Consider the following 24514-nt stretch of genomic DNA (forward strand, 5'->3'; position numbering starts at 1 on the left):
ATTAATTGCGAAATAGTGACATATTTCTGGTGGTTGAAGAATATGATAACATTAGTACAATCTAAACTATACAAATATCCTAAAATGAACAATGAAAGAAAGTCAGCATTGACAATTTAAAGATCCTGAAAACACACAGATCCAATTTTGTCCACTGTAATCACAGAATATGATTACTGTAATTAGGTTCTACACAAGGATCTTTGTGGAATCCAGGGACTAGCTTGATATTAACCTGGTTTGGAGAAGAGGAGCCTGAGAGTGAGAGCCTTGCTCACTGCAGAGGGAAAGCAGAGGGAGGTGCCAGGGTCTGCTCCTGCTCAGCAATGGCAGAAAGTGAAGGAATAGCACAAAGCCACACCAGAGGAGGCTCAGACTGGACATTAGGAAAAGTCTTTACTATAAGGATGGTCAAACACTGGAACAAGCTTCCTGGAGAGGTGATTGATGCCCCACGCCTGCCAGTGCTCAAAAGGACAATGAGAGGACAATACCCTCAATAATATGCTTTTTGGTTAGCCTTAAAGGTTGGGCAGTTGGACTGGATGATCTTTGAAGGTCCTTGCCAACTGAACTTTTCTGTTCTATCCTATTCTAGTAATGACAAAAGCTAAAACTGCATGAAGAGCCAGCCTTGCAAATGTATGTACTTCTCTTCTGCTGCATGATGACACTGAAATCTGTGGAATGTCAAGAAATTGGTTTTATTGACAAAACAAAATGTGAAATTTAAGACTGATAAAAATCATAGCCATATGCTCCATTTATAGAAATAGCAACTCTATCACTGGAATTTTTGCAATTTGTTTTGCTTTCTTCCTTAATCACAGGAAAGAAATACATAGATTTTAGAGAGTTTATCTGCAGATAGTCTCTAGAAGAAAGAAAGAGAAGAGTGTTTTTAAGTTCCTGCATATTTCAGCTGTCATTTATGAAGCAGGATGGAACTTGCCTTAGGTTTTGAGAATGACGACTTTGACTCTGACTAAACATTTTACTTCTTAATTTCTCCATTGGCAGTTATATCCAATTTATCAGGCAAGCTGTGAGTGTAATCTCTGTAATCATTCCCGTATGTTTTTATTCTTTCAAACACTGTCAATTAAGAGCATTTTAATCATGCTGTCTCTAGAGCCTCTCACTCAAAATATTAGTTCAACATGATACTCTTAATAGAAAATGTTCTGGTTGAAAAGACAGACTAGCGCTTAAAATATATTGAAACCTACATTGTGTTACAAAGACATTTTTTGATGTTAAGATGAAAAAAAATTACTTCCAAAAGAGATTTTGAGTTCAATTAAGAGCCACATTAGATGTCACTTAGATGCAACAAAAATTGGTGGAATCTCTGAGATAAATCCATGAGATTTCAATCTAAAAATTTAATCATTGTCACAACTGCTATATACCTATTGGTATTTCCCTGGCATTAGCAGATTCTGTGCACCTTACAAGTCAACAAACAACTTTTAAGCTTGTTTAAGCATGAATAATGTTGCATTGCCTTGTCTGGACCCAGCAAGGGTTTCTTCACTTTTTTTTTCCCGTGTTAACAGATGAATCTCAGAGGCAACCTTACCTTCAGGAGGCAGAGGATTGGCTAGGAAATAACAAGAGAAAATAAGTATGAATGCCTGTTCACAACTGGAAACAGCTGTCTTCCAGCATCTTTAGCTTGTATGTATCCACCCTAGCCTCCGTCTGACACATGCAGATCTGGTTCCTGGTTGCCTACTGCCACTGTGCAGCTGAGTTCTACAGCTAGTATCTCCAGCCACTTGAGCATTCTGCCTCTGGATCCTTCTCCTTTTTCCCAGTAGAGTGAGGATCTTAGAGAACCTTTTTGCTGTTTTCAAACAGAGATGTTTGTGTCCTGCCCTGTTTCTAAGAAAGTGTAAGTTCCTTGGACTTGCATTTTTGTAAAATTAACAGCAGCATGTTAACAGCTATTATCTGACAAGTGGGTTATCTTTCAACTGTAGTGATACTTAGGAATCTTTTAAAATTGATAGGATTGGTTTAAAAAACACATGCAAAAGTATGAGCCATGAAATTAGATAATACATTATTAATTAAAGACATATTAAAGGACTTAAGTCATGGCCATGGAAATAAACCTCCAAATTTAATATCTGTGTTGGAATTAATATCTGTTTATTAAAACTGATACTGCATTGACACAAACCACGGTAATGCTGAAGTGCAATTTTTTTCCTATTTATTTGAGTCACGATGTACTGTTTCCACTAAGTGCCAGTGCAGCAAATATTTTCAGATGTGGTACAATGTAGCATGCAAGTAAGGTCAAAATCAAATGGATGTTAGATGAAAATAATAGTAACTAGTATTAACTTGAGCCATCTGAACATAAAACAGTCTTTATATTGTAAGAGCTACAACAATCATCTTCAAGCAATGTAATATTAGTTGCATAAATATATGCATATTATATGCTGAGTTTTCATTTGCAGCTATGAACTACTATTACTATTATTGAAGTGTTTGGAAGAAAAAAAAAAAAGGATCATTAATGTGTAGCCTTCCACTATAAAGGACTGGAAGGAAATAATAAGATTCTAGCTTTGAAAAAAATGCTGCAGATATTTCTATTTAAAAATTTCTTTAAAGATCAACTTTAACATTTTAAATGTTTTTATGTGTATGTTTATATACATTACATTTTTCAGACACACAGAAATAATATAGTAAAAATACTACTTTTCAAATAGGTTTGTCCTCTGAATACATATAGCTATGTCTCTCCCTTTTATTAGCAGATGCATTTTATTAATAAATACATTTTTTCTTTCTCACTGCTGATCCTGTAAAACTGAAAATTTGACTTTATTTTCTTCAGCAGAGCCAATTGAGAATAGACTTTCTCATGAGAAAATAAGTATGAAACTGGTCCATTATGCAGCTCCCTTGAGTTCAGGTGTACTGCATCTGCATATCTGGAAGTGTATCTTTATATTTGTCAACATAGGAAAAGAACATGAAAGGGACTAGCGTGTTTTTAAGATGTCCAGCTTAGTTTCAAAGATTCAAAGAAAAATTTAGATTGAAAGTCCTCCTTAAGGCTCTTCAGAAGTCTACAGTACCTCTCTGAGCAGCCTGTCCCAGTGCTTAGCCTTCTTCACTGTGAAAAACTGCCTCCTTGTATCCAGCAGGAATTTTGCACTATTGCCGCTTGTGCACACTGTCCCTGTCATATTGTTGTGTGCATCTTGCGTGAGAGCTTGGCTCTGTTGCCTCTGCTGCTTCCTCCACAAGCTCTATGCTACAACTTCTCTCTCTTCTCCAGGCAAACAGCCCCAGCTTTCACAGCTGCTCTATGCACATCACATCCTTCAGCACCCAGATCATCTCTGTGGCCATTTCTTAACTCACTTCTCTGAATGCCACTCATCCCTCCCCAGCTTTAACTACTCCCTCCAACCTGATGTCATCTGTCAGCCTGGATTCTGATTCACTATTCATATTGCTGATGAAGACAATAATAAGTATCTGAACCCGTATCAACTCTTGACAAACACATTCCTGAAAATAGATTTATGCTTCAATTGGACTCCTACCACCTTGTGGCCTACTGGGTCCAACACTCCATAGTTTGGCTGTAAGGATACTGTGGAAGGCTGGGATGAAGACCTTAATAAATTCAAGGAAAGTAGTTAGCACTGCTATGTTTGTCTACATTCCACCATAGAAGACAAATTGGACAGGCAGGATTTATACTTGGTAAATCTATACTTGCTAGACAGCTTTTTTTTTTTTTTTTTTTTTTTCCCAAGAGCTTGGAAATTATTTCTAGGAGGATTTGCTCTACAAACTTGGAAGGGATTTTGTGATAAGACTGACCACTTGTAGCTCTGCAGCTCTTCCTTCTTACTTTTCTGGGAAGACGGACAGATTGGAAGATAGTAGAGAATAGTGATGGCATTCATCCTACTCATACTGCTGGGTGCAACCTGACTTATTTTATATTTCTCCACTTTAACTGTTTAACTATATATCTCTAAGTCTGAAAGAATGAGAGAGATAAGAAGGATAGGACATATCATTAGTAAATTGACATTTCCAAGTACAGAAGTGAATAAACTATTAAAAAAAAAAAAATAATACCCCCCCCCCAAAAAAAAAACCCTATTATTTTCCTGGACAATATGCAGTGATCAAACTTTGGTAGTTAGGCTAAATACCACAGAAAAGCAGTGGTCTTTTTCCTTTTCTTGTATATGACACTGAATTGAATGTAGGGAAGATTTTTTTTTTTTTTTTTTTTTAAATGAGAGTAGTGAGGTGCTGGGAGAGAAGTTGTGAATTTTACATCACTGGAAGGGGGCATCAAAGTCAGGTTGGGCTGGGCTGTGAGTAATCTGTTCTAGTAGTGAAAGATGACCCAGATTAAGGTTGGAGGATTGAAATTAGGTGATCTTTAGGGGTCCCTTCCAATTCAAGCCATTCTGTGATTCTTACATAATAGTTTCAGTCTTGATTAGAATCTGTGTACTTGGCATTGTGATAGGGAGCCATTCTTCAGTAGTTGTGATTTAACAGTAGGAAGAATTGGAAGAGTAAACCAATAATGACAGTTTATATAAAGATACGTAGAAAAAGAACTCGCAGCTTCCACTTTGCCAGAAGATTCTTTCATTTTGGAAGTTACAAGATCAAAAGCAAAGTACTTTAGTAAGGATTTTTATAGGAAATAAGGCTTTGTATGATGTGTCTTTCCAAAACACCTTTTGTGAACAGATGGGTAGCAATCGATTATGTTTACAAGTGGGGCACTAAAGAAAATGTTGTCATTTTTTCCCCTGCTAGCCATTTATCTATTTAATTCTTTGACAGCTCAGAGGAAATCTAACTAAATGTTCTGTTTTAATTAAAATGAAAGTAAATTTATTAGTCAGAGAAATTCTATGTTCTGTTTATGCTTGGGGAAAAAAGCAAACATATGTGTCTGCTTCATTGTTTGCCACCATTTACCATGAGGTTATTTCTCATTGCTTTTTGCAGAACAAAACATACTAGTGAAATTTTTCGTTTTTATCAATTCTAACAAACTGTAGTGAGCTGTAAATAGGACAAGAAGAGCACATCCTGAGAAGCATTCTAGGAGGGTTTTGTTGTTTATGTGTTTGTTTGTTTGTTTTAATCTAAATAAATGACCATCAGTGACATTTCCTAAAACAGAGCATGTAGTTGGCTGGTAGAACTGGAGTGCTTCTTCAAGTAAAACATGGAGAATAATAATCAGTCTGTTTCTTGAACATTGTTTCTTGAACATTACTTCAACTGTCTCATTGTCTGGCTAGAGGAATTAAGGCAGAGGAGCTTCTACTTCAGTGATATCATGGATATCAGTGGTATCTCCACTGCAGTGTCAAAATCCTCAGGCTAATCTCATAATTTTCCGTTTGATAACAGCACATAACAGAGAGGAATGTGCTAGCAGCAGGTCTGAAATCTCAGAACAAGAAGTTTGTTTGAGTGTGCTGTGCCTGCTCAGTAGACCTTTGTAGCGGGGATTCCTCATCAGCTACAGTGTTGTAAGACTACCTCTGAAGAATATGCTTCAGTTTTGTTTTGTCATTAGACACTTCTAAATGAAAAGTCTGTCAATTTTAGCTTTTAGACACTGGAAGCATCCAAGAAGTTTGTCTTTTGTTTTTCTTCCTTTCGGTTTCTTTCCCTGTCAGAAGTCTGCTTGGATTTATTCTTTTTCCTGCTATAATCAGAAACTAGGTTAATCTAGTTAATGGAAGCACTGGGATTAGATGCTAATTGACTCTACAACCCTGTACTAAATACAGTTGTCCCGAAAGCTGTGATGATTTGGCAATGAAGATCTCTGCGTAAGAGCTCAGTGGTTTTCAAAATCCAGCTCTCGTCCTATAGTACAGCACAATATAATCACAAAGTAAAATTACTACAGATACACTGCAAATTTGTCTCCTCCTAGCAAAGAAGGCCAAGAGGACCCTGAATTCATTTGAATGAGAGGAAAGAGCATCATCAGCAGGTCAAGGGAGGTCATCCATTGCTTCAGCCCTGGAGTGATGAGTTCAGTTCTGAGTTCCCCAATAAGTGAGGCATGACCATATTGGAGCGGGTCTGCTGAAGGGCCATGAAGGAGGTACGGGGATGAGAGCATACATCTTATCAGGTAAAGCAGAGATATGGCAGATATGGTACTGTTTGGCCTGGAGAACAAAAGATTCTTGGGGAGTTTTGCCAGTTTGTATGAATACCTGATGGAGAGTGGAAAAGGTGCAGACAGACAAGGCATGAAGCAATAAGCAGCAATTGTTATGTTTAAACATATGTAAAAACTCTATCAGCATAAGAGTACTCAAATACTGGAACAGGTTACTCAGCAAGGTTTTGGAGTCTCCTTCCTTGGTGACATTCAGAGTTGGGCTGGACATGGCTGTGAGCAATAGTTCTTGGACTAAATGATCTCTAAAGGTTCTTCATGATCTCAGTGATTCTGTGAAAGGTTTTTACATTTTGGAGTTGATGATCCTGTAGATAAGAAGCATTGGTATACTGAGCAAAGGAAAATCAGACTGCATTGTAATATTTGTAAGAAGTGGGAAAAAAATAAATAAAGTGAGGACTCTAGCATCCTATAGAATCTTCTGTATAAAAGAAAATTATCCACTTTTTCCTTTACTCAGCTGCAGGTTTCAGTGAAAAGGATGTTCTGACTTCAACAGTAATCTCACCATCAACTTGTAACATTTTAGAATTCTCATTTTTGAAGTTCTGATTTTAGAATTCTCCTTTTTATCTGCTCTGAGCCTACTGAATGTGGAGTCTAAGAGAAGAAATGTCTTTATCTCAGTAAAGATAAGAAGTATATAGTAAGTCCCAGAAAAAATTTTTAAGAAAATCTGTCTTCAAGCTGTCCCAGAAGATTTTGCCTATAAGTATTTCCCTACTTTTAAGTAAAATTTTCTTTAAAAATCTTTTATAGCTGGGAAGAATGGTTGTAAGAGCCACTAAATTCAACCAAATATAATATTCGTAATTTGAAATCAGACATGCCTGTAATCTGCTCATATATTATATAAAAATAAGGTATCTAAGTTACCATTTGCAACAATCCAGAGAGAACCATAATCTGTGAGGATTTAATATTGGCTTGTGAATGAAAAATGATTATTTTTGCCTTCACTAGTTTCAAAAGACTTAAGAGTGGTTTTCTTAACAGGTTTCAATTTACAGAAATACTGTCAATTGCACATAAATCTTATATAGTTATCAGGGAGCAACCCATTTTACAGTGGTCATTGCTGTACGCACTGTTACAGAGTTATGTTGTTTGTGCTGGTTTCCTGGGAAATATCCCAATTAAGCAAGTTTGATGGTTGAATGGTGTCCATCGTATGTACACTAATGTGAAATTCCACATGATAGGCAGAAAGGTCTACTGATGTCTGAGTCAATCATTTCAATGTCTTTAGCTGGGTATTTCTTGTACTTCCCGTGATGTTATGAGGCTGAGACTTGGGGCTGAATCACTGCACTGTTTCTGATGCCCTTTATGTACCATCTGCGCTTTTCTGCATTTGGAGAGGGACTGATTAGCTTGGAATTTTATGGTAATAGGTAGCAAAATGCCAGGTATTATGTTGTTTTCTCCAAGTTCTGCCAGTATGTTTTACCTGTCATTTCATGCAATACTAAAGGCAAATGACTGTATTATTGTAAGTTTTCTGTGACTGGCAACTGTTATTGGCATCATACATCTAGGAACAGCTGTTGTTGTTTTATTAGAAAATACTCCAGTGATGCTTAGTGTTGAAGAAGCCAAGGCAGTATCAGCAGCATTGCCATTCCCTCTGTGATTAGTATTGTTTAGCATTTGCTAACCTGCGTTAAAAAATGTAGTTTTCCTAATCAATCATTTCAAAGGAAATATATGGCTTAAAGAATACTCAGAGACCATGGACAAATAGCATTGTTTTAGCCCTGTTCCCTCTGAATGTTTGTGCACACTACCAGATTAAAAAAATAAATCTAATATACAGGCACGATCTGAGATTTTTGCAGAACATAAAGATGGCTCAGGTTTATGTTCACCCACTCATCGAAGTTAAAAATTTCTGTCCCATCATTTTCTATCGGAAAATGATGTTTCAATAAAAATGAAAATGTTGACTGCTGTGATCAATTTGGACATGATTTTTGTTAAGAAATGCAAAGATAGAAAAGCAGCAAAATTCTGTGATGAATTTGATTTCAAATTTAATTTTGTAGTATTTTTGTTTTATTACTCATAGGTCCTCTTTTACATAGAAATAGCAGTGATATGGTGAGTCAGTTATTGTTAGATTATGATGCATATCAAAGATATACATTAATTTATATATCTTCCTTGACAACTTTTCCTTTTATGCTCTTTAGAACTAATTGTTAATTGCAGTCATTGAGATAATTTTAGACTATCGTTTCTAGAGATCTATCATAGTAAAGCACATACAAACTTAAGAAAATTTCTCTCTTCATGCAGTGGTACTTGTAAGAATATCTATTAGTAGCTCTGTTTGAATCAGAAGTGTTTATTAAATAGGAAGAGAAATAGCGATGTGAGGGAATCTCACTGTTTTCAGACATTTTACTGTGACTGATTGTTACACACTGCAGCTGAGAACAAAAATAATGATGTAATTTAATCAAAAAGAAAAAACAACAAGCAATTACATAGCCAGTGTTAACTGATATTTGTTTTCAGGGGTGATGCTATTCCTTTGCATGCATTAAAAAGTTGATGGCATGCACTGGGAGAATTTTTTTTTTTTTTTAGCCCTTTCACTGTAGGAGAAAGGCAAGAAGTATGTAACTGCTTCTGTAGGACTGGAAAGTTTCTGTTGGAGGTGGGTGTAGCAGGGGTATGCCTGATGCCTTAGAACTACTGGTATAACTGTTCTGGGTGTGTGAAGGGAGGTTCTTGGCAGCAGCTGTGCTATTTTTTCTTGACTGCAGCTATTAGAGTACACGTGCCTAAGAGAAAGAGTTGGGCTGAACTCGGTAACATTATTGCAACATGATCTGAACATTCTTAATGTACTGAGGGTACAGGAAATTTGTAATCTATACATGACCAGGATTTTTTCATTACCTGATTTACTAATGAACCACTAAGTCTTTTTATAACTGGTTGAATGTTAGCTGAATTATCAGTTTCTAGCAGTTACCTGCAAGATGATCAATACTTGTTTAGCATATTAAGCCACCAACAAAGAGAGATTGGTTTTGCAGGCATATCCTATAAATGATTAACTGGAACTTCTTATCTAACAAAGATAATTTAAACAGTAGCAAAAGCTAAACTTTTTTTTTATTTTAAATTTGTAGAAACTTGTTAGTTCGTGGTAGAGCTGCATGTTCTACTTTAGAACTAGTTCATCTACATTTTTTTATTGCTCCAAAACATGTAAAAATCCACATACTCAAAGGTATGAAAACACCCACTTTCCTCCCACCTACCCACCTCTGTAACTACTGCCACAAGCTCTCAGTTCTGGGGAACAAACTTCCTGAATGCAATCTACAAAGTTTCTGTTTTGCAATACAGCTGAAATCGTGAGTCCACTGACTCCTTCGGTGAACCTATATCAATACTGACTCCATGCATTACACCCAAATTTCCCTGGAATTTTTTCAGCATTACTGCTGCAGCTCCAGACATTAATTTCATTTTGTAGTTCATGAAGCACTTTTCCCATGACAAATGTAGATTCTTTTAACGCTTGTACCAATAAAATAAGTGGTCTAACATCAAGAACGCCAGACCTTTATGTTTAGTCTTAAAATAGTGGCTTAGAAGTGTCAGAGCTCACTAAAGGTAATTTTTTTTCAAAGTGTCAGCTGCTTCCTTGAAATGGCACAGAAATTTTAAGCTGTTAAGAATATATCTGGCCATTTTGTATCAAATTATCCTGCAGTACTGCTCATAATCTCTTTATGCTGATGTTCTTTGCTCCTCCCTATGAGAAATCTTTGAAATACCTAGATACAAATATGCATGTATACGTTTATTATACATATATGTACACATACACAGGAAGAAAGAACTGTGAAAGATTCTACCTTTGAAGTGCTTTTCTGGAGCATCAAGACTTCCCTCTGCTTGTCATACTGTTTACTGCAGAAACAAATGACTTGTGAGTTATGCTCTCAGTATCTGGTGCATATTCATATTTCTGGCTTATTTGCTGATAATTGCTGAAAAAGACCTAAAACAAAATGCTTTGTTTTCATCCCTCACACTGGGTTGTTCCATGTCAGCAGCGTTTCACCAAATGGCCGGTAGGATGAAAGGTTCCAGCTTTCCCTCTCATATTTGAGACAGTGAGGAGGGCAATTTTGGAAGGTGCCTTGGTGTGAATTCAAATTGAATTGTATGGACTTTTGCCATTTTTCTCGCCCTTTTCATTCAGTGTTACTAATCTAACCACTTCCCTGGCAAAGAGATGTGGAAGTTGCTTCCCTCATGGTGAGGTAACACAGAGCATCTGGATGACAGCAGCCCATCCTCCAGATCACGAGATCTGAGCTGGGAGCTATGCAAAATCAGAAAGAAGTGACATGAGAGAGAACATTCTGAAGACTGTGTATTAAAGCATTGATTCATACATGCTGCAGTTGCAAGCCAGAGGATGTATAAATAGCAAATGGAAGCAATTTCTTTTTTGATCCTTCTCGGGGCTTACTTCTCCCCATTCAAACACCTGTCCACCTCTTGCATTCAGTCCCAGCCCTGCTTGCAAAATTATGCTTAATATATATGATGCTGAGAGCTAAGTGTGCTTTTGTTTGAAAAGTTCCCAAAATCCAGCATGGATTTTATCCCATCTTTGATTTAAGCAATCAGTGTACAGTCTTATGCTTTCCATCTGATCGGGTGTAACGGTTTCTGTTCCAGTTATTTAAGATGATAGAATTGCTCTTTTCAGCCCTTCTTCTCCTGTCTCGACCATGCACAACGTTGGGTGCTGCCCCTTTGCACTCGGGATGTTCCTTTCCCCTGCTGTTTTGGTGACCTTTCTCTCTGCCAGGGCTGTGGCAGCTGAGCACGCCCAGAGCGCTCGTCCTGCTGGCTGGAAGCAGGGCTCCTCTCTGCCAGGCGGGAAGGTGCCAGGGCTTTCTCTTACATGTTAATTACGTTTTTAATGCACTGCCTTAGCAGGTTGGATAAGCAGGGTCGGACACGTGTTTACTCCATGACTGAAAACCTCAATCAGGAGAATGCCATTAATCTTAATTCCAAATAAGGTAGGTTTGGAGTAAAGCTGTTACATGAGCGCTAGATTTTGGACTACTTTTGCCTCAGACAGCCTGCCCTGGTACAGCCCAGCCCAAAAGGATTCAAATTATCTTCCAGCATATAGCACAGCGATGTGAGTGCTGAAGGGCAGGGAATCCCGACACGCGTGGGGCTGACCTGGAGGTGGATGAGAGGGAACCTCCGTGCTCCAGCAGAGCTGGAGCGAGGGTTAGAGGACATCCCTCCCCCCCGAGTCCCGCAGCCAGCGAGGCCGTGTGGCTCGCTGACGGACGAGGTGGCAGCCGAATGTTTAGCAGCCTGTGACGACTTTGCACAGAAATACGAGGATTTATTGCCACGCCGGGGCCGAGCCGCGCGCTCCCTCCGTGCACTCCCGCCCCATCTGCCGGCCCGGCCCTCCCCGCCCTGCGTGGGCTCGGCGCTCTGGCACGAAGGGTGCTTCGCTCCGGGCAGCCGCGCCGATGCCGGGCGAAGCCGCGCGGCGCTGCGCCCCTCTTACCGGTACGTGCGGCGGGCAGGCACGGCGGAGCGGGGCGGGAGGCAGCGAGGGAGGCGGCGCACCGACGAGCCGGGCCCCGCGCTACCGAGCGGCGGCTCTGGGGCCGCGCAGCCGGGGCCGGGTGCTCCCCGAGGGCGGCGGGCGCCACGGAAGTCCCCGCGCGTCCTGAGGGCGGGCGGCCTGCGGCGGGCAACGCACCCCGGCGGGGAGGGCTGAAGGAGCGCGGGGTGCGGAGGCGGCGGGCTGCGCGGCAGCCTGCGGTGTGTCTGTCTTGAAGTTACCGCTGGTACGTACCATTTACCCCTGTGGCGTGTTAGAATCGCGTTTCTCCGAGACGGCTGGAAGGGGACCTGGCGAAATACAGGTAGAGGGAGGCAGCCGTGCTGTGTGTGCGTGTGTTGTGTGTGTCCGTAGTACCTGCTGTTCTGCCGTTTAACTTCAGGGGTGTCGTGCAGATGGGATTGCATGGTGATCGCGGGCAGATCTTTAGCTCAACTTACACCTGTGTGCCGTGCTGCTCAGAAAGCATGCCATGTGAGACTGTACGTGAAGAACTTGATATATGAATAGCAATTCCTGGTCTTTTTTTTTTCTTTCTTTTTTTTTTTTTTTCCCTCCCTATATCTGTAATATTGTGTGAAAATTGAGGGCTGAAATTGCAGCAGGAGAGTCTTCTTGCAGATGTACCTCGAGCTGTTTGTTAAAGCTTAAGCAGTGACCCAACTTTACTTTGTGTAAAGGGCACTGTAAATAATGCACAGCCAGAAATAAATCTCCTCTTCATCTTCTCCCAGTACACCCCCATGGTATCCTTATTAGTGAACAGAAACCACCGTGTACCTTTTGTTCACACAACGTTTTCCCCAATTGCACTGCCAGTGGTCTGGAACTGAGTGTTTCTGCAAGCCAGGAGCTTTCTACAAGCTCAGCGTGCCTTCCATAGCATGCATCTTTGAAGCCAAAGTCCTGTACGTGTGTGTGTGTGTGTGTGTGTGTGCATGTGAGAGTCTGATCTGTGTATGCAAGTAACCAGATACAGAGTGGAGAGGGTACAGAAGCCAATGAGATGTGGCAAATGTATACCCCTGCATGTATTTGTCTGAGCTGGTCGCTGTAAAGCACTATGAGCATTTCTTATGTTTTAATGTAGTTCATCATTCAAATCAGGGCTTGGGAGAAATCCAATTTCATGAGCATCGATACCCCATTAGTTTTTCACGATCAAAAGATCTATGATGGAGAACACAAGTAAAATTATGACTTCAAGTTGGCACGGATTATAAAATCAGCTTTTATTTTTCATTCCAAGACACTGACCATAGCTCCTGTGTTTCCAGAGCTTTACTCCTTTGCTGCAGTCAATCATATACAGTTGTATGAAAAGCCTTCCTTCCGCAATAGTTGTGCTCCTCCTGGATAATAGTAAATGCTTACCTTCAGGGGAAATATTAATTTGAAGTTTAGCATATGTTTGGTGTTTTGCTTAGCGTTACAGGTAAGGAGTCTGATTTATGGAAATAAACCGAAGCCTTCCCTAACTAGTCCCCTGCCTTTCACAGCATATTTCATTTCAGACTTTTCTAAAGAAGACATGGTACATTATAGCTAGCTAATGCAAAGTAAGGTGTGGCTCTCTTAGATACGGACCTATGGAAGTAGTGCAATACTTCTGTATCTAGTTAAAATTACTAGTAATCCTACCTAAGGAATCCAATAGAGAATTTTAGTTCATCTCTACTTGAAATAGAAACAAGAAGGAAAAAGCAAAAACAAACAAAACTCTAACCCACTCTTCTGTTGCTCCCTCGAGAAAAGGCAGTGTCTCAGACAGCACCCCTTCCTTTAAACAGAAGTAGATCCAGTATATAAGCATGGCTTAGGGGGCACTGTGTTGCTAACTGAACCTTTTCCAGATGAGGTTCAAAATTAAATTCTGTCCACTTGTCTATACTAAGAATCCCATAAAGCTTCACCAGGATCAGAGTGCTGACCCTGCTAGTAAGATAAAACACCAGCAGAAGTTTTTATACTTCAGCCAGTTTAATTCCCAAGGCAGTTTAATTCTTTCTTCCTAAATATTGTTGTATAGTGTTTTTGCCCTGCAATGCAGAGACTCTAACTCATCGCCTCTGTGCGTGCTGTGCTAGTGCTTAGGAACTAGTTCTGGTGAACAGAAGTAGTGGTATAAAACAACTTGGGAGAAGTGTCTTCAACATTCAAAATGCGTGTGTGTGTGTGCCAGAAATACAGCAGTTCTTGCACTATACTGCCTTCCCCATGTTGTGTAACATTTACATGATACCCTTCAGAAAAGTCTGTGAAAGTCTGAATGTAATCACAAAATCATTTTTAAGAACAATCATTTTGTCTCTTAACTCTGCTTTACTTTATTTACTGTTTTTGATAAGGACTTGGAATTTGCCAACATCTAGAAATAAACACCTTTGAAATGTGAGTTGTTAGTTCTAAACATGATTGTGTTGCAGACTTCAGCTGAGATCTCAATCTGATAAATGCAGTTTGAAGGGTATGAAAGATTCTGTGCCGTGTCTGGAAGCTCCTGTTCCAGTTAAGAACTACAGTTCTGTTACAGCAAGTAGTGCTGCAAATTATCAATGCTATCAGATTGAATCAAACCAGCTAAATACCAGTGAGTCATTTTTTCCATGCAGATGAACATGAGCTCCTCCTCAGACAGATAACAGCTAGTTAGCTCTGGAAGATCTGCCTGAAATGCAGGCCTGAGCTAAATTGGCCATCGTGACCCACTGTGGCTCAGCTTGCTTGTAGGCAATGTAAAATAAAGGTGGCAGCTGATATGACAAAAAGGGAGGAAACACAGAGGGGGAAAAAAAAATAATCAATAGATTCTATTCATAGAGGAGATTCTGTTCATCTTCCGGAAGAAAGAGGTATATATACGAAGGTCATAAGCATAAATAATGTGGAAAACTCAAAATTGCCTATGAAGATTTATGTAATCCAGCACATAAGTCTCACTAGTATTTGTTCTGAGATTGCAATAGAAAACCTTTTCCTTGGTCAGCAGTGTTCTAGTTTAAAGAGAGTATAGTTCAGTGGATCAGGATGCGCTGCTTTAGTATCATGACTTACCTGATAGGCAGTCTTAGACAAGTCCCTGAAGCACTCAGTAATGTATAAAATGCACAGCACTCAGTAATGTGTAAAATGAACGCTGACATGATAACTACAGAACAAACACTGTGCAGTATTGTTTCAAAGGAACATTGTAGATCCAATGCTGCAATGTTAGTGTGTTCATTACTCTTTAAGTCAGTTTCCATTATAAACGCAGTTTGGCTTTCTATTTCCAGCAAAAGAAGTTACATGGAAACTAGAAGTTCAACTCAGGAATTGGCGTAGAATTTTTAAGAAGCTCATCAAGTGGGAGCCAAAAAAACATGTCTCCCTTAAGGGAGAAGGAAGGCTGGCAGAATAAGTATTATTTTTCCTCCAAAATCAGAGACAAACTGCTGATGTTAAGATGCTTTGAGCAGTGTATCATTACTATTATTTTTTTATTTTTTTTCCTCCACATGTAAGAGAAAAACAATTTGGTGATGTTTGCACATCTGCAGTTCTTGTATGCTGAAAATATATTTAAGAGCTTCCTGAGTTTTTTTTGTTGTTGTTGTTTTATTTTTTAAATTAAAAGCCTGACACCTGACTCCCCATTCTTTTGTAACCTGCTTGCTTCTTTTAAACAAATATTCTTGCAAGGTGGCATATATTTAGGTCACAGATATATTTCCCATCCTGATTCTACTTTCCCTAAGTTTTGGTACAATTTAATTAGTGCTTACATGGGCAACTTTTAAAAGAGGTTTATACAGTGTTGTATTAAATGTACCCAAACTGGCTCAGGTTCTGGTTGCATTTCTACCTTGGGACTGTAGAAATCGGTGAGATTTTTTGTTTTGTGTTGAGATAGCTTCATTTTAAAGCCCACTGTGGTTGGTTTAGGTAGACTTGTGAGATAATTAAAGCAGTAAGAATCAAGAAAAGGTATTGTTTTATTCTTTTATGATGGTAGTTTAAGTAATAGGGACTAATTAGCCAGTTTTATCTGAGAACAGATGCTGTACAGTTAGGGATACAAAAAGGATTGTTGTTTGAGACTCACAAAAATGGGCATAGTCTGTCATATACAGCAAATTTATCCAACGGTGTCTATGAGATTCAACCTTTAGAGTAGTTTCCAAATGAGATCGGTCACGTTGTGTCAGTGTAGCAGATGGGAAGCCAGTGGCAGGGCCTGTTGCTCCTCAAGACGCTTGCCAGAGGTAGAACACGTCTGCTACATCCTCATCCAGCTCTTCCTTCACAGGGTGCAGGGGAGCTGACATGGCAGATTGGCTTCAGGTTCTGCATGGTTTGTGATGGGGTCTTCTGCTTGGGTGTTTGAGCTTGTGTAGTGAAGCCTGCTCTCCTTGTTGGTGATAACAAGTAGCTTGAACCAAAGTTCGTATCTAGGTGTAGGGGGTATAAATATTGCCTGCCTATCGTGTCTTCTCTTGCTGCATTCCTGTGGGAAACAAAAAAAAATGTTTTGTTGGCTACCTTTCTTGGTATTTCACAGTGTACAATGCACTGTATTATCTCATGATTAATAATTATTGAGATCTTACAGCCACATTTGTGGATTCATGTACAGATATGCAAACACCCCCATGTTCTTTGAGAGGATACAGAAGAATGAAAACCAACTTGGTACTGTTTAAAAGCATATTAAAGTTCCTGATCAAATTATCTACAATGAGCTATTCTTTGACCCGTCTGCTTATTTTCACAGATGTAAATGTGCATTTCCATAATTACATTAAATGATTTATTTTGAATAATATTCTATGATTAGATCACTTAATCTAATGACTAATATATTGTTACACAAGAGTTAGTTTTACATTTGGATTTGAATTCTGTTTAATTCACATTTCATAGGGTGGGAAAGCTATGAATGAAAATCCTTTAGTTCTTTCCTTTCTTTGCAAGTATAGTTTCTAGAGTAGTTGTTAAAACGAGGCTTAAGGTAATATCTGGAATTTGGACTAGTGGTTATCTGGCTAGGATTTGGTTTCAAACTCTCTGTCATGTTGTGCAATTAGTCATATTCAAACTGATAAAAGAAAATAACAATAATAATAATAAGCCATTATCAACATAGAGACCATCTCCATAATAGTCTGGCATGTGTTTGAGATATTCAGAACCTAGCCTGAGACCCTTCCCCCGTAAATCATATACTATTCGTAAAGTGTAAGTGCTCCTTTAGTAGAGAGCCCTTCTACTATTAACAGCAATTTCAATAGTTCAGTGATGGTGACAGGACAGAAAAATCATAGCTATGAATTCTGAGGGTGTTGGAGTGCATATGCATGTTATTGCATATATGTGAAGGAAAAAGTCTCATCTAAAAAGGAAGTAGCTCCTTTAGTTTTTTCAGTAGTGAGAAAGATTTCATTTGGCTGTAAGAAGGTATTTTTAATGCTGATATATAGTATTAGTACCAGGGAACTGCTGACTCTTCCAAGTGTAAAATGTTGGCTTTCAGGAGAGTTGAAATAAAACTAGGGCATATGAACAGCATCGTAGCATGCAGCTATTAACTGCCTATGGGAACTGCCAATATTTAAAAATAAAAAGGAAACTAATTTACATCTGGATTGCAGTCCTCAATCACAATTTCTTTTACATTTTACATTCTGTTCTTTCTAATAAATAATAAGCCTTTTGGAATCGTAAAAAAAATTCTACACATTGTTTATTATATGCAATTTCTACACGCTTTGCTGAATATTTATTATATATTTGCCATTCATTAGAGCATGATTCCTTGCATTCGTATTAGGGAATTTGAGCTTAGAGTTACTATCTTGCATATTCAGTCTAGAGAGATCTTAAATATTTTTGTATTTGCATGGCAGAAAGTATAAAATAATCACTTCATTTTGCAGTTGGCTTTTGCTTTGCTATCAGTTGTTTTATTCTTTTTCTTCGTTTTATTTTTTTTTGTTTGTTTGTTTGTCTGATAGTTGTTGGTTTTTTTTCTGTTTTAAATTGTGAAGCACCTTAGACTGCTTTGAGAAAACTGCTAAAAAAGTGTAGGGTTTGTTGTTATAGTCATTCGTTTCATTTTGAAATCCAGTGGAGCTTCTCATTAGAAACCCTTCTAAATGATTATGGGAAGCAGTAAGGCAATCTGTAAGCAAATACATGTTTTCAAGCGATGCTCAACATTTCTAGCTGGTTGAGTTTCTCTCACTGATGGATGAAGTCCATAAAGTGTTCATGGTACAACTGATTCACGCTAGGTGCAGTGTTTCCTACACAAGCTGGATTTATTTGCTGCTCTGAACGTTCTCAAGCTTGCTATGGTACGTGTGAGGTTTGTGGGGTGTCCAGGGCTGCTGTAGGGCATGGGAGGCAAATCCTCCCCATCCCTCTGCAGATGAAGTGGCCTTCAGCAATGGCAGCCTCTGCAGGCTGAGCAGGCCATTGGCATGGGGAGAGGCTGTGCATTTTGTGTATGGGGAGTGGGTCCTGTGGCTGGCAGCCACATCTCAGCTTGCTGCTAGGACAGGAATGTTCTTGGTGATCCTGCTGTTGGGATATAGGACTGAAGGAGACCTTTGTGTTCCTCAAGTCCAGCCAGAATGACAGCAACATGCTAATACCAATCACGTTTTATGTTGGAGATGGAAAACAACATAGGAGACCTCTTGGCCTCTTAACTAAGTGGCTGTAGCTGTATGTGTTTTGTAGGAGAAGCAGGACCTAGAGAACTTAGGTAGCATTGTGGAGAATTTAAGATGACTCATCCAACAAATTGCTGCTTTTTTTGTATATATATTTCTTTCTGGGTTAATTTTCTGCCTGTATAATCAGTGAATATACAGATGTTATAATTAAGAAATATCCAGGACAGGCAAAATAAGATTATTGCAACAGGATGATAATAAATGGAAAATGCTTACTGATGTTGTAGGCTCACAATATTCTCCGTGAGGAGTGATCTCCAGGAAGAGATCCTTCTTCAGTGGCAGTCAGCACTTAAATGGGGTCTAGGAGAGGTGGAGCCAGAGGTTCCTTCACCTGTGCTCCCATGGCTGACTCATTGCTCACCTCAGGTGGTCAATCAGAGGTTCAGGCTGTGATTCAGCAGTTCCCATACACTGCCAGATGTCATTTTATATAAACATTTGGCATATTTCATGTCTAATGCATGGAAGCAACAGGCTGGATATGCGGAAGGATAGACAAGGCCCCTTTATTTAGATAATTTTTCTTTGTCTGTTGCAAATGAATGGAAAAGATGACCTTAGGCATGTTTCTTTTTACATGCCTTTGAAAAGAAGCTTCCTAGAAACCAGTTCAGCAAGTTTGTAAATATCTCTCAAGCAATTCCATCAGGAAAAGCTTTGTCTTTGTAAGCTCTGCATTGTGACTTGAAGACTAATGAGCTTGAGCCAGTTTCAGACTATATGAAGTTGGGCAAGAACTGATTTCCCCAAGCTGTTAATGCCCACTGTGTTACAGAAGTCAGTTCTAGTTTGCATTAGCACATTACAGTACTGTTTGTTTGGATATATTATGATTATGACACATGAAGATGTCTGCCTGTTTTCTGGCTCTGCACTGAGGCTGGAAAGGCACCTATGTATGCTGAAACAAAAAAGGAGTCGTTCTTGAAATGCAGTGAGTTTACTCCACACGACCATTGTGTGATAATTAGTGCTCATTACTTTCTAAAAAGCACTTGCTCTATTCATTTTGGAGCTTATGATATTTTAATGTGTTGTGACTACCCTGCAGAATAAAATTGAAGATCATCTCTGTACATGTGGCTTGTTTTAATGGATGTGTTATACAAGGTATGACTTGTGTGTATATACTTATTGCAATGCATAGCTTTAATTTTGATTTTAGAAATAGGATATTATTTTTTCTAACTTTCTAAAAGCCCAAAAACTTGGGTGTTTCTCATGCTGCATATTTGCATTTCAGACCATGTGAAAGAAAAGTAGCTTTATCAATAGGCTCCTGTATTAAAATAAAGCTTGCAAATGTTTTGTTCATGACTTTATTTTGTTCATTAAAATTAAAGCGCACAAATTAATGTGATTTGATATGCGACTCCCTCCAAATTTGAAACTTGAAGATTCAGATTTGTGTCTTTTGGAGAATGTTAATAAATATCTAGGAATGTTTGTGACGTTTATAAACTAAATATTTGAGCTCTTAAATAGAATTGGCTTTTGTCTGCTGAAGATCCTTGACATCGTGGCATCAGTCTATTGAGGACCAGAAGAACTAGAAACTAAATTCCATACAAATTGGTTTGTAGATGCTGTCTTAAACCTTTCATCCTGTATAGTGAATCTTTGTTGATTGCTGGTGATCTTGCTGTATCACCAAAGCTTTTGATAATGACTTTCCTGAAATGTCCATATAGAGCATTAGCCCTAAAGGTAGACATTTTATTTTTCTCTATCATCTCCTGATGCTGCTACACTAGCAGCTTATGTTTTATCAACATTCAAACTTAAAATATTAAAACTGATTTTCCTCTGTAGCAAAGTTGTTTATCCTTTATGAAACCTGAAGGCCATCTTCACTTTCTTAATTTAAAAACTTCAGTATCATCAAACTTAAACTGACAGATAGTTAATCAAGCTGTATTTTTACTTTCTGTAACCCTTCCTCTGTTGTGTCACTTCTATCTGAACATCTATTACCATCCCCAGGGACTTGGAAACAGGATTTCACTGTATTTATGTATACTCATCAGTTATTTATTGACTAATAAGTCTCACCTCTTAGCTAGAACATTGCAGTCTTTGCTGAGATATAGATTCCTGTTGAAACCCTGTATGCCCAGCAGTTATCAGTCAGGTGGGGGAGCCTTGGCCTCCACTGCTGCCTGTGATTGAACAATCATTGGTCTTGCAGAGGCTTTGCTTTCCAGTTCTCCATGGTTTTGTCCATGTTTTTATACTTCCTCATGTTTGTGTATTAACTACTGCCCATTCTACATTTTTTACTTCTGTTTTAGTTGTAGGTACATTAAAGGTCCAACTTCTTTGCTCCATTTTGATATATCATGCATTGAAGAACATTATATTTGGAACAAAGATGGGCTTTGATCATGTTTTACATAAAAACATATTTTAAATGGATAGTTTGAATGCAGTTTTGCCCCATCCTTTCTATAAGTCGAAGAATCATACAATGGCCTGGATTCAAAAGGACCACAGTGATCATCTAGTTTCAACCCCCAATTCTGCTGAACATATTTTGTCTGCAGGAAAACTTAGCGTATGAACTCCCTATAGCAGTTGGCCTTTTAAGTCACTGTCTCCCATATATCTCATGCAATGAAAGGAAGTTCTGTATGGTTGACGTGTAATTTTGCTGAATAATTTTAGAAATTGATTAAAAAAAGCAGAAAGGAAAGGATAAAAGATATGAAATAAAGAATTCAATAAAGTAGTGAAAGTGTCATTTGAGGAAGAGATTGAAGTCTTTCTCTTTTTTTTTGGATATGATATGAGAAAAGAAGAACATGGTTAAGCCTGTTCTTTTTCCTGTTCTTGAAGTATTATTGCAGGTTATTGCAGTAAGGGTGTCAATTAGAGTCAGCTACTTGATGCCTCCTTATCTTTTTTCTTTTTCTAAGAATGTATAGTTAATTATACAATTTGTCACACTATGAAGTTGATTTCTTTCTTTCTCTGGGTCTGAGTTAGAGAGGAACTTAATTTGATCTTAGAGGATATGTGGTCTTGTTGGCCTTTCTTTCAAGTTCTTTCAATTAGCATATACTATAAGCAGCTTTATTTTATATATTGCAAGTTGCTTATGCAGTGGGTATCTTACTCTTGAAGATTACAAGCTTAGACCTAATAATCAGTATTTATAAATCATTTTAGGATGCTATGAGTAATACATTGGATCCTGGAGATTATAGCTATCATATGCTTAATTTCGGCTCGTCGGGGCAATATATATTTGCATATCAAGGTGAATCTCAACCCTAACTTGTATTCTGTCTAGGCCAAAAGTCTTTCTTTTTTTTTGATTTTATTTTTTTAATTTTTTTATTTTATTTTTTATTTTTTTACTGGAACTCCTGCTAGTAGAACAGGAAGAATTTTTGCAGCAGAGATATCTGTTGATATTAACTTCCTCATCATACTGACCTTTTCTGTGGCTTCTCCACAGTACTCCATTACCCTACTCCAATAATCAGGGATCTTTGCAGCAGAGTGAGCACCAGGGATTCCTGATGAAGTTTTCTTCAGATGTTTAAATCTCATTTTCAGATATTGGATGCTACCCTTGTCCTAATTGCTACAGCCATAACGGTAGGAAACTTCCTCCACTGCATTACTTGCCTCTGCCTTTTCGTGATAAAGAGGCTTCTTCTTGCAATAAGTACTCAATGAATCTTGCATTTCAAGTCTTTCTGTAAATTGAGAGAAAGAGCCCTACTAATCAGGCTAATCTTTCAGTGCTTGAAAGATGCTAAGTGGAAAACATTAATCTTTTTTTACAGTCTGGTCCAGTTAAAAGTTTCCAAGTATTTTTAGTTTGTTTGTTTGCTCTTTTTCAGCTTACCTGGAAGTGACTGGTACACCTTTTATGTGTTCTCATGCAGATATTTCTTTTTGGTCCATCTTTGCTCTTTCATGCTTAAACACATCCTTTCATTTTTATTGGCTTACTTTGTGAGGTGTAAATAACTATAACAAATACACCATTCCTATGTGAAACATCTAAAAAATATTGTTACTGAGTAGATTCCCAAAAGCCATGTCAGACTGGCATCTTAACATTTATTCATTCTGATCCTATACAGTTTGCACTTTTTCTGTTCAAAAGACCACATAACTCTCTACTGCCTGAAGGCATGAGAGATTCGTTTTTCTCACAAGCAGAATGAATAGGTATTTTCAGCTCCCTCCATTTTGTTTAAAGTTTGTCTTTGAAAGCCTAGCATGATGAATTTGAGATTTCCTTTCAGGCACATATCTGTATCTTTACATTACTTATATTCTAAGCTTATATTTTTCACTTCTCATTGCTCAAGTGCAGTAAGGGATTATTGAACTTTCCCTTGTCAGGTTGCTCTGACAGGCTGCAGTACTACTTTTCCTTTTGAAGACTTTTTGTGTGCCTTGTATTATCTTTGATGTTGCCTAATTGAAATCTCAGAAATGGAAAAAATAAAAAAAAGTACTTGAATCAAGAGATGAACTATATGCCTAAGGTTGTACATAATTTTATTTTTCTTTCAATCTTTCTTATATTCTTATGCCTTATGTCCAGGTAGCCCTCAAATGCTCTTGGTTTATTTATCTCTATCACCCATTCCTGGATTAGCATCTCTGTTATCTCTGCACACCTTAAGCCTGAATTCTCAAATTTGCTTTTGTCTTTATGCTCCCTCAGAATCTAAGTTGCTTTTCATCCTGTCTCATCTATTTCTCGTCTGTTATAGGTATAAATTTCTTAAAACAGAATTGTTTGTCTTCAAACTCCTTTTGAATAGTACTCTCACATGCAGCTCAAAGTTCCGCACCTGGTTTGGCATGACCCAGGTCAACACTACAGCCTGGAGGCAGGCAGTCCTGGGCTTCTGTGCCTACTTTGCAGTCTCTTGAAACGAGGGAGGTCACAAAGTTCCTTTCAACCTAAATCTTGCCTTTATATTCTGTTCAGGAGTCTTACTTTTGGTTATTGTTTACTTTTTCATTTGCTGTTTTCTAAAATAACCTGCTGAGTTCTGTGGAGTTATGTACTGATTTCGCATATTTAAAATCTAAATCTTTATCAGTGTGCTTTAACAGTCTTGACATTGGAAAGCATTGCATCTAACAAGTATTTATTTTGCTTATTTGAAGGCTATGCATGTACAGTGTAGCCATTTTCAGTGGAAAATTTCAGTATGAGGGACAGTACGTTACAAAATGATGTTCTGTTTGTATTAAAAAAACTGAAAAGACTGATTTTATTCTGAAATAACGTGTCATGAATGAAAATAGGAAAAGAATAATCTTTATAAATATATGAGTAAATTTAACAATGAAGTGGGCAAAATGATCAAGATAGTTTTGTGCACTTTAATTTTTTGTCATATCACAAAACAAAAAAATACCCAGTGTGACAATATAATATGGGTTCTGCTTGTTACTTGTCACCTTCGATGATAATATCTTCCTTAAACATAAGTGAAGGCAGGCTTCCTTTGCTACTGTCACAGGGGAAGAGAATGGTTAAAATTTCCTTCCTGAAGTTCCTAAAGGTTAAATGCCTTTCTCTCTGAGGGTATGTTTTCTTTTGCACTGATTATGAAGTCAAGCTGTCTTCTCCCAGAAATCTGTATTTTCATAGAGAGTTAAGAGTTTTTGTGGAGAGATGAGAGCATTATTGAACAGAAAAATTCAAGAATTGAGCCACAAAAACACAATTGATTTGCAGTATCTAAAGTTTCTGAAGCTAAAGAAGAACAACCTGGGAAGTAAAACAGAACATTTATGGCATCTTAGGGTAAGGTACAGAAGATGGAGTCTGTTTACCAGAAAGACCAGTTCAGCTGTGAAGCAGTGTCTGAAGAAAAGTCCCAGGCAGTGAAATTGCTCAGATGAACTAAACAGAATGTTCTAGAAAGTAATGATGAGAAAAAGCTTCTT

At 38.2% G+C, this 24514-nt stretch overlaps 1 protein-coding gene across 7 annotated transcripts in view; it reads left to right on the forward strand.

The window, feature by feature from the left end:
* The first annotated feature begins 11419 nt into the window (after positions 1-11419).
* Positions 11420-24514, forward strand: part of CDH18 (cadherin 18) — a 238312-nt gene continuing 225217 nt past the window's right edge. For 2 of the 7 annotated variants that reach the window (XM_085220396.1, XM_085220394.1), the window contains exon 1: positions 11420-11803. The gene's annotated coding sequence lies outside the window, so the exon portion shown is untranslated. The other 5 variants (XM_085220397.1, XM_085220395.1, XM_085220398.1 and 2 more) reach the window with 4 other exon arrangements.

Source organism: Meleagris gallopavo, chromosome 3 (assembly GCF_905368555.1).
Source record: "Meleagris gallopavo chromosome 3, MGAL_WU_HG_1.1, whole genome shotgun sequence".
Lineage (NCBI taxonomy): Eukaryota > Metazoa > Chordata > Aves > Galliformes > Phasianidae > Meleagris > Meleagris gallopavo.